We start from the raw sequence: 11,246 nt of genomic DNA on the forward strand, positions 1-11,246 counted from the left end.
CCTCAAAACTTAATTTTAATCCATTCCAATGGCTTTTATATTGCCATGATGTAAAATTCCTTGCAATGGCAACTGTACCTCTCATTTATATTTACAGATTGAGCCATTGAGCCTCACCATGTGGTGCTAAAGCAGGTAAGAACTGAAGTTCTCTTTAAGAAATGCAGAGAAGGACCAAGCATAGATCCACCAGAAATTTGTCCCTCAGGCCTGGATTTCCAATGGAAATTTCAGTTTCAGGCAACCTTTTTTTTCAGGAAATGCTGTTTTCCCACTGAAAAGCTGAACCATCAAAATGCAGGATATTTTAATTCTGAAATACTGCAATTATGTCTTTGAGAACTGTGGTTCATTTGCTTTTTTTTTCCTGTTCTCCTTTAGGACTGGAGCTCTCCTGGCCTACATCTTCCAGGACATGGCACAGACACTTGGCAGACACGATTCATTACCCAGCTCTGGTCATGAGCAGAGAGGTCTCATGGGATGTACAACCTGACCCTGGAACAAACACTGCAGAGAACAGCAAATTAAGACAGGATGGCAATGCCTATGGGGAACCAACACTGCAATAAAAGGCATAAAGAAAGCTATATATAAAAATAAAATTAAAATCTAAATAATATAGATAAAATGCATGATTTCAACCTTTCACTGAAAATTCCACGCTTGCAAATGAAGATAAATTCCACTTCCTCACTGTATCCAGGTAAAGATTCCATTTATAATACCTCATTAACTTAGGAAAAAGTTCAGGACTAGAATTCTGCAAGGGGATATGGGGTTGTTCTGGATGCATTTCCACTGTTTGTTCATGCCTTGCATTCTTAATCTGCTTCCTGCTTTCAAACTATTGAAAATTAAACTCTGATTTCGAGGATCCCACATTCTGAACTCTGCCCTCAAGGCTCAGCACATCTAACTCCGACACACATGGCTGTTCGAGTGCCCTTGAGTAACCTCATCTAATGTTGTAACTTCCCTCCCTCTCCTGCTGTCGTAGGTGCATGTGGAACTTTCTCTAATCCCCAGCTGCTGTCACCCACGTTTATAACTCAGCAAAAGAATTTCTCACTCCCATCCCTACTCTGTTTCCACCTCACAGCTTCTCAGATTTAAGCGGTGAGAAAATACCTTGAAAATCAGAAAAGCTCTTGAGATCTTTGCTAATTGCTGTCAGGTAGCTGAAAATGAGCATGGCAATGGCCATGCCACAAAACGAGAATTAACATTCCACCAAGTATTGGAAAAGACTGATAGTATAAAAGACAGAGTTATTGCTAAAAACATCCACTATGTCACACAATCCAGTACAATTCCAAGTCTCTTTCACTACCTCTTTTGATTAATTCTGGGCACAATGCTGTGATTGCTTGAGCTAATCTAAAAGTGGATGGGAAGCCATACCAACAAAAACTGATTTTTTTTTTTTTGTTAGGTTAGTTTTCAGCTGGATCAGCTCCCTGCACCTTCTCACTTGGCAGCTGCTCCCATAAGGGAAGGTGTGGGATTGCACAACCAGGGGCAGGAAGACAGGATTCATGTCATCATCACTCAGTTTTAGCTGCTAGGTAACCACCACTTGGAATTTACTAGTTCCCTTCCCTTCTTCTTCTGGTTGCATAACAGACCTTTTGAAGCAGGGCTATAGTTTGAGAAGTATTAAAGCTGTTACCACTAAATTGGCCTGTCTGCTGGCAGAAGCATCTAGGGTAGCAGGAATGCTGCCAGAACATCATGATGTTGCAGCAAAACACTAACAACATTTATTCAAGACTTGCAAATCACGTTGCAAAGATCATAGTAGGTTTTCTAAATGCTAAGCTTCTTGTTAGAGCTGCACTAGCAGCTCTATTTCAGATGGAAAATACTAGCAAGAGACTCCTACTCAGCAGAATACTGGGGGAAAATGGCAAGTAAATGAACAGCTGTCACTTATGAAAAGGAACATTTCATTTTACCTTAGACCAGGTGAGTGTATTTGTCAGTAGGCTCCAGGAATTGGCTCTGATATTAAAGTAGTCCCCAGTTTGGAATAGCTGAGGTACAGAAGTACTTTATTCTTCTGCAACACCTGATGCTTTGGCTTCTCCACTGTTTGAGCCCAAAGCTTTATTTAATCTACTGTGTGGGCCAAAGGAGAACAATTTCTCTTAGCTCTAGGTCTCTATTATAGCACTGCTGCTCATCCACTTCCCTCAGCTGAGCTTGGGCCAAATGGGTCTGTAATTGGAATCAGAAAAAGGAACATTCAGCTACAGTTAGCAGTGTGTTAATTATTAAAGGCTAAAGGCCCCCACAGTTATTAATATTACAGTGTGAATTTCTCTTCCTCATTTGGGGAGGAGAGGGGACTCTGCAGTGCTGTTTAAGAACTGACAGAGGTAGTAACACAATTTGGTTCCTTCTCCACTGTTGACACAGTCACCAAAGTAACTGTGTCAAACAAAACCAAAAAATGATGTGCTTGTCTTTATTGCTAAGCTTGCTCAAAGAGTTCACTGTAGCACTTACAAGAACAAAAGCCCAGCCACGTACCCCTGGAGGGAACCTAGGAATTGTGGTCTTCCTCTGGGATATCTAGAGGTCCTTCTGTATGCCCTGATCTAAAAAAAAACAATTATGTACATACTTACTTTGAATATCCCTGTGGAATTTGTCTTGACCTAATTAGGTATCTTGATTTCAGTGAGGTGACTGCATACATTTCAGCAATCTTTGTGTGGAGCTGCAGTGGTTGTGCCATGCAGTCCAGAGGGACAGGGGCTGCTCCTAATATCTTATAGAGCCATTATTCACTTCCAATTAGGAAACAAGTCTATTTACAGATCCTGACTCCAGATCCTCCAGCCAACATCCCTGTCACCGGGTTTATTTCCACAGGGCCCCTGTGTATGTCACTCCAAATCCTGCTGCTCTGCACAGGGGAGCTGTGGCAACGTTAACTTGACATGAAGTGGGCAGGATCTGAGAAGTCTGTAATAACTGTGGTAAGTTTTGCACATGGTAGCACCGAGAATTTGGGCTTCCTCCAGCAAGACTGGATGAGAAGTCACTATAAATAACTTACCCTGTCTATGCAGAGCAAACCCATGTTTTGCACATTTGCCACAACAAACAAGCCAAGCCACACAGGGATGACTATGTGGGGTTTTAATTTTGGAAGGCAGGAAAGGGAAGGTGTTCCCTCTCCAATTCAGCGAGTTCTCTTTCCCTGTGCCTCCCAGCTTCTGCCCTGCCTGCAGCTGTTCTGTAAACACCCATCACTCCACAGTGACAGAGACACCGAGCTGTTCCTAGTTGAACCTCAGCAACTGGATAGTTTTAAAAAGCAACAACTACCTGAAATTGCAGCCTCGTGTTGGAACCATTTCCTGCCCTGGACAGCTTATAGAGACAGCAGAGTGGCGCACAGCTGTCCCCAGCAGGATGGAGATGTCCCTCTATAGCACACGTTCTGCTGGGCAGCACTGGCACTCACATGGCACCTCAAAGCTCATTCCTTTGTCAAGGAGAACCACTCAGAGCAGATCAAAACACAGATCACTCAGCCCATACGAAATTAAGGTCTTCAGAAACATATTTTTTATCTCACATTGAGAGTCAAACATGATGTTTTTTCTTTGGGACAACATTTGAAAAGCTTTTTAAAGTTGTTATTATTCATTTTTTAAAAAAAATATCAAAATGTCTTTCCCCCCACCAATATAAAACCATTTAATTTTTGAGAGTTTAACTCACTAGGATAAAAAAATCACTATAAAATTAAGAATTATATTGAAATTGCGTATCCATATAAACTATTAAACTGATTCAATAAGGGAAAACAAGCTATATTGCAATTATAAAGTCAAACTGAGTAATTTACATTTTTCTCCATTAAAAATTCATGGAGAAGTGACATGTGCCATGAAACGTTTCAATTTCAGTAAAACTGCTGTTTTCAATGGAAAACTTCCATCCAAACAGTTCCGAAGTGTTAAATGGCTTTTTTTTTTTTTTTTTTAAGGTTCCTTGCAACAACAGTGCCACCCGCTGGCTGCTGAGTGCTGGCTGTCACAGGTCCTGCACGCAACTCCCGGTGCCAACTCTTTGCTTCTCTTGGGAAATAAAAAGGTCCAGGTCGTGTCGTGCATCACCACTGACCAAAACTGAGGAGCTGCCTCTTCTCTTCCAGAGCCCAGAGACAACGGGAGTGTGTTAACCAGCTTGTTACAGCAACCACAGCACTGCAGAGGAGGCTGTCTTGCTCATTTTCATCATCATTACTTCACCAGAGGACTGCTACCTTGTCCCCACCTCCATAACAGAACGTGAAAGGCAGCTGGAGTGCCACGTGCCAAAAATCAATAGGATATTTTATCCTAATCTCTGCTGACCAGTTACTGACCAAACCCTTAAATTCTGGAAGAAAATCATAGAATCATTTAGGTTGGAGAAGACCTTTAAGATCATTGAGTCCAACTTCAACCCAGCACTGCAAAGCTCACCATGAAACCATGTCCCCAAGAGCCACAACTACACAAACAGCCCAAGGACAAAAATATGGCATCAGCTCAAAGCTCAGTGTCCTCCTGTGACAGCGGATAAGAGAGATGCCCAGACAAAATATGTAGAAAATCAGATAAGTGATCCTATCCCTTTTAAGAGCTCTGAGCTTCCTCTGGCAGTCAGTGGTTCGATGCCTTCCTCAGCTGGAAACCACCACCAGCCCATTTTCTTTAAAAGCCACTTATATCTGGCCAAATCTCTAATCTCTCATGAATTTTCTTGACACTGTTTATACTTTTGGCTTCTAGACCATTCTATGGTACCAAGATCTACAGTTTAATTACAGATTGTAAAAAAAAAAAAAAAAAAAAAAGAAGAAAAATTCCTCTTCTATATTCTGAACCAGCAGTTTGACAATGTCCCTGGGATCCTGTGTCTTGTGCTACAAAAAGCAATAAAGTAAAGAATAACTATCCTCTGTGTGCCTTCTCCATCTCCTTCATGACTTTATACCTCTCACCTACTCCAGCTCCAGATGGTAAGTTCTGCCCTGTCTAATTTCTCCCCCTTTGTAAGCCAAGCTCTGCCTTTGAGCATCTCTATGCCTTGCATATTTTTGGCAGGTATGGGGGCACCACACATTATAGGGCAGCACAAGTACTTTTCCTCTGTTTTTTCTATTAATTCCTACAATTTTATTTGCCTACAGCTAGCACTGAGCTGCATTTTCAAAGAGCCACCTTCACAATCACATCAGTGTTGTGTTTTGTCCTTTTCTATGCTTTGTGCCAGTGGTGTCAAGCAACCAGCCAGAGCCTGGATTAGGTTCAGGACACTAAAACCTTGATTGGAAAGATGGCCATGAGCTGCAGGCTGCCTACTGTTCCTGAATGAGCCCACTATCATTATCACCTTAATATACTCAAGAAGCAAATATAACCAAGAGCTATTGAATAAGCAGCAGGTCATACTGAGGGCCCAATTCTGCAATCATTTCTAAGCATAGCATTTCCCTGAATTCAGTTTTAAATGATTGGTTCTAAATTGTCACACTATCAGAGATACCTTTTATAGTTGTATGGTGATGATTGTTTCTCCAAATCAATCAACTGCATGGGGCAGAGTGCAAGAACTGCCGTGGCTTTAAATGGGCTCAGTGTGTTGATGGAGGCTTTGTCAATATTTTGTTAACTGACCAAGAAGAACATGCAGAGTCTCAGATCTGACAGTGGTTTTCCAAATATTTTCACTAACAGATATTGCTTTGCTCCATTCTCCTGCACTTCAGCAGCCTATGGGATGCTTGCAGCCAGGACATTACAGTCCAGCTTCCTTCCAGTGAAAATGCACTGGACAAACATTTTGGGCCAGAGGCTCAGTCTGAGGCCACATTCACCCCAGGTGTAAATCTACTGCAATGGACTTATGTCAGAATGAAATAGGCCACTTCATTTTATTCATGTACCTGTTAATATTGTTATTTGCAGGTTTCCTTATTTCTGCTCTGATGCTGGGTCAGCTCTTTTCCTTTTTACTCATTTATATTTTTCCTTGTTTACATATAGTTCTGTTAATACCATGCTAAAGAAAACTTATACCCAAATCTAAATCCAAATTCTGAAGCAGTTACCAATGACTGTAAGGAGATCTACAACAATGTGCAGATTCCTCTTTTTCTTCCTCATCGTGTCGTGTGTCCTCTCTCTTCTCCTATTTCAGAATCTGTGTCAAACTACAGACACTAATCTGCATTTTGTCTCCCTCCTATAGCTTCCCATATGTGCTATAGCCATTTCTGTGCAGCAGGTCTGCCCTCCACCTGCTCGTGCCAACAGCTCCACAGTCAGACTCAGAATGGCTGACTCTGGAGGAACTCTTCAAAGTTACAACCTCAAGAGTTGCCTCCTCCCACTCCCTCAATCGTATTTAAAATCACCTTGAGCGGTGATTTCCCATCTCACGTCAAGTCACAGAGCAAATGTGAGCAAATGTGAAGTGATAGGCACAGAAACAGGCCTCATAAAATATGAAGCCCCTTTTTCTGCCTTCCCTCTGTACTACTCCTGTGGCAACTCTGCCCTAGAATCCCTCAGCTCTGTCACTTCCAGCACAGTTTACACACCTGTAAAATACAGCCTGTAAATCTCATCTGTGTCAGTTATCGGATAAGATCCTGTGAGTTGACTCTCCAACATTACCATTAATACATAATTCATGATTAATAGCAGCCACCTGAGATTCAGACTCTATTATGAAAAGCACAGCAAACATTATGAGAACCAATCCTTGCCCTGCAGAGCCTGGCAATCCAGGCAGGCAAGTACTGGAAGACAGAAAATAGAAACTCAGAGTGGGAAAGGATTGTCCGAGAATTTACAGCACGTCAGCATTACAACCCACCCTTTACCACCACAGTAATCACTGCCTTAGTTCTAACTGTGACTCAGGGCCTGCTTTTGTTTTCACAGAAAGTCACTTCACATTTTGCTGCCGTTTCTGAAAGCAGCAGGACCGAGCTGGGAAGAGGCAACGCTGAATGTCTATCTGCCAGTTAATGGAGCTCCACACTTAATAGGAAGTGTTTGGCTCTTAAAAAATCAAACCTTCAGCTACTGAGTTTATCACACACTTCCCATAACACAGAGGGTGGTTCTGATGTCTCTGCAGAAACTCTGTGTGCCTCTCCTGTGACGTTTTCTCAGAACACAAACATAAAAGAGAGGTAAGATTTCCCACTGCGGATGGTTTGGCGTGAAGCCTTCACATGTGGGTATTTTTCCTGCCCTATTAATGAGACTCCACTGTCAGGTTTAGGCAGTTCTTTAGATTCATCACATGAAGAAAGGGGACATTTTTGCTGACAGCCCAGATTCTAGCCCGTCTCTTCAAAACTGAAGGCATTAATATTAGATATAAACAGATAGCTCTAACACGCTGTCTGTCACAGGAGCCAACTCCAGTGACATCTTTAGGAGGCCCATTACTATAAGATTCCTCTGAAGCTTCCTATGTCACCCTGAAACATGGAGGCAAATTGCTTGGTAGCATCCACTCAGAGGAAGGGGCCTCTAAAGAAAACCCTTGGGGCATCAGTTTGGCCTATTCTCTCCATAAATCAGAAAAAGTAGTAGCCTTTTCACTCAGCAGTGTTAGAAGAGCACATTCCTCTCACAAAAAATAAATCATTCAGAAAGAGGCAGATACAAAAGAATCGATCATTGCCAGTAGATAAAACTAAATAATGCTTCAGAGTTCTCCAGTAACAGCATCATCACCTGTCAGTTCCTTGGCTCATCCATCAGCCTGTTTGCATACTGGCTCATGTAAATCCTGTCTTTCCCCCTCCTTTTCCTCCCCTCACCCTAACAAAAGTGCAACCTACAATTAATTCACGGTATGAAGTAGCTTTGTCCATAGTGGAAGTGGTCCTTGACTACTCCAAACCTGGCTGGAGAAGGACAAAATGACACTGGCATCAACAGTGGATGGTCAGGGTGGTCAAGCACCAGGTGGGACCTGTGCCCATGCCTGTTTGATCTATTCCTGCAGATGCAGAAATGGATTCCCAGGCAAGAGATGGGAGCGTGGTTCTCCCTCACTATTAATACCAGAGACAGGTAATTATCTCACTATCTGCAGACTGGAAAACAACAGATCAGATTCTGAAATGTGTTCAGCGCTTACAGCTGGGGTCAGGTTTCTCAAAAGAGCTCTTCATCTTTTCAGGTGCTAAAATAAGTGACCAGCTTCTCATAAAGGAATCCCAGAAGATTATTTCCAATTAGAGATCAGGAGCAACATGCAAAAAAACCTGCCCCAAAATCTTCAGAAAAGAACTGCTTTTCAGACATAGCTATACCTATAAAAAACATGTACCAAAATGCAACCGTTCCTCCAGGATCACAGCAGTCTAAGTCAGGAAGTGGATTTAGTATGTCAAAGACAGAAAGATTTTGCAGGAAATAAATTAAAGTAAATCATTATTTTTGAATAAAAATCTGAAAAGAAGAAAAAAAATAGTTTTAATGTTAGGTGAGCCAGACAGGAAGAACTGGCTGTATAAATATATAAAAGCAGATATAGTGTAACTTTCAGGAATCCAAGAGCCATTTGTCCTCACCAAGTTTAACGGTCACCTTCAACCAGAAAAAAGCTTCTAATTTTGATCCAATAAAAATCTGTATTTAATTGGAAGCACTCCTCTGCCAGCTCTGTCACAGGAAGCTCAACCAGATTTTGAAGCCATTACAGAGAGAATAAATGGTGATGCTTAGGTACTGCCTTTGAATTGAGGTCCTTCAATTTGGTTTTATTTCCCTCTGTAAAATTAATGATATATTCCACATGTCTGTGGAATAATGGGAACAGAAGTTAAGTAAAGAATATAGCTATTTCTAACTATTCACTTGCTCTAGAGATTCAAACCATCCATCTTCCCATAACTGCTATGATGGTAAATAGTTATTTAAAAATACTGTGTTGACTTTCACTACTATCAGCTTGCATGACTATATTTATTTCAGGTACTTAAGGATGTTGAGTGTATTATAAGTACAGGACAGCCCTGCTCTGGGTCCAGAAAGAAAAGGCTGCTGCTGGTTGGCAGGCAGGCAGGATCAGGCCTGGGACATTTCCAGGCTGACCATGCCAAGAAAAAAAATAAAATAAAAAAGAAAGACAAGAAAGACTCCTTGCCATTGTACCTGCTTGAGAAAAGCTCTGTCTGGCTCTGGTAGGGAGGACAATTCTGAATAATCATGTTGAAAATGGAGCCTTATATAATCATCACATCCACTTAACTGATCAGCCACAGGACCTGTTCGTGCTCTCTCCCATTAGTGCAACAGAGAATGAAACCTGCCCTAAATTAGACACCAACAGCATTTGCTTAACAGTTCCTTAGGAGTAATAAGGGAGGAACAGAGTTTAAAACTGTGGTAAAATCATACATTCCTGAAAAATATTGAGCGGAAAAAAAGGAAAACGCTATCTTGTTATGGTAACAAGAAAAATTAACTCCTTTCTGACAAATTATATGCTGCTGTTCAGCTTGGCACTAACCAAGGCTTTGAAAGCACATAATATAATTACTCTAACACAATGATTAGCCAGTAATTAGCACTGGCCTATCTTACATTAGAATCCCAGCTTTTTGTAATACGTTTTTATCTTTACCTACATTCATTTAGGACAAAAGCTGAGACACGCACATCATGGCAAATAATTAGGGCATGGATTTCAGCTTAGTACTGTGCAACAGGGCACTGCAGTGCAATAGCTGGAATAGAATTTAATGTATAACATAAGGGCTAATTCACATTATCTATATGCTAATTATTCATTTGTTTCTTTACCATTTAATTAAGAAGCTAACTGTTACATACTGCCATCGGTGGGCAAACTGAGGTTCCCCTTATTCCATGGAACAATGCTTCAGGTCGTGTATGCCAGACACCACTCCATAAGTGTGGAAGACTGTTTGCTCCTGCAGGAGATTCAAATGTGATTCAGTCTGGTGGAATCAGCCAGAGCTGCAAAAGCACATGGAAGCTCATTGCACCAGGGCAACTCCACCTCTGACACTGAAGCACCTCAGGGTTGAAAAAATACTTGTGATGCTAAGGGGTGAAGATAACCTCAGCCACTTCCATGTTTTGAAGGGACAGAATGGAATGGAGGACAGTAGAGAATCTGTACCCTCTCACAGCAGCAGTTTCATTATCACTAAGAGAAAATCTCACATCTTAACAGAATAAATCTTTGACTTGGACAAACCATGCTGGTTCCATCAAATTTACAAAATGAACTTTCTTCTTATTAATCATAAATAGCACAAAGCACTTGGACCAATACGTGGGTGGGACTAGGCTGTGACCGTACACACAGGGCCAGACTGAAAGCTGTTTGCTGAGAGCTCACATGAATTTCTGTTTGTTGAAGTGGGAGAAGACAACGTTGGAGCGTGGCACTGCCCAAATCTCCCCACCACACAAACGTGCAGTTTGCTGTGAGGGTGGCACGTGGCATCTGAGATAATCCCCTCATTCCTCACCATGCTTTACTACTGCAGTCCTTCCCAATTGATTTGCAGAGCATTGCATAAACATTTTTGCTAAACCAATCAAGCTCCTGGCTCAAACATTCTGTCCTTATTCGGCTGTTCTTCCCTTCTCTTCTTCGGTATGTGGGTCACAGATGCTCAACTCTTCGTGGTTCTGTTACCCATGTGACTGACTGCAAGCAATGAAACTCGGGATAAAACCTTGGCAGCTCCTATTAATACACAAGGTGACAAGAATTCGTGACCTAGAAGAGGATCTATCATTTGCTGGCAAACTCTTCAAAACGACTCATCCTCCTAATGTAGCTCCTCTCTAAGAATAGAGCAGTGCTGAAAACAAGATCTGTCAATTTGCTTCTCCTGCATTCCTGGTATAAGTCTGAAATCCAGAAGCGTGGCTCCCAAAGCACCACTCCATTGCAGCCACCAGGATGGTCACCTCCTTGTGGCAGGAACTGAGCATCCACAGGAAAAAACTAATGTAAGACATGCTAATAGTGACAATAATGAGCTCAGCTAGCAAAGAACATTTTTGTTCCACACGCTAAGAGCCATCAAATCACATATAACTGCAGGAAAGTGATTGGAATTTATTTCTGAGGAAGTGTTTTAATATTTGACATTAGGAGTTTCTATTATGGTGCTGAAGAAAACATTTTCACTCTCGTAAAAAATGACACTTCTGATGAGAGTCTTT

Source organism: Myiozetetes cayanensis, unplaced genomic scaffold, assembly GCF_022539395.1.
Source record: "Myiozetetes cayanensis isolate MyiCay16 unplaced genomic scaffold, myiCay2020 scf21, whole genome shotgun sequence".
Classification (NCBI taxonomy): domain Eukaryota; kingdom Metazoa; phylum Chordata; class Aves; order Passeriformes; family Tyrannidae; genus Myiozetetes; species Myiozetetes cayanensis.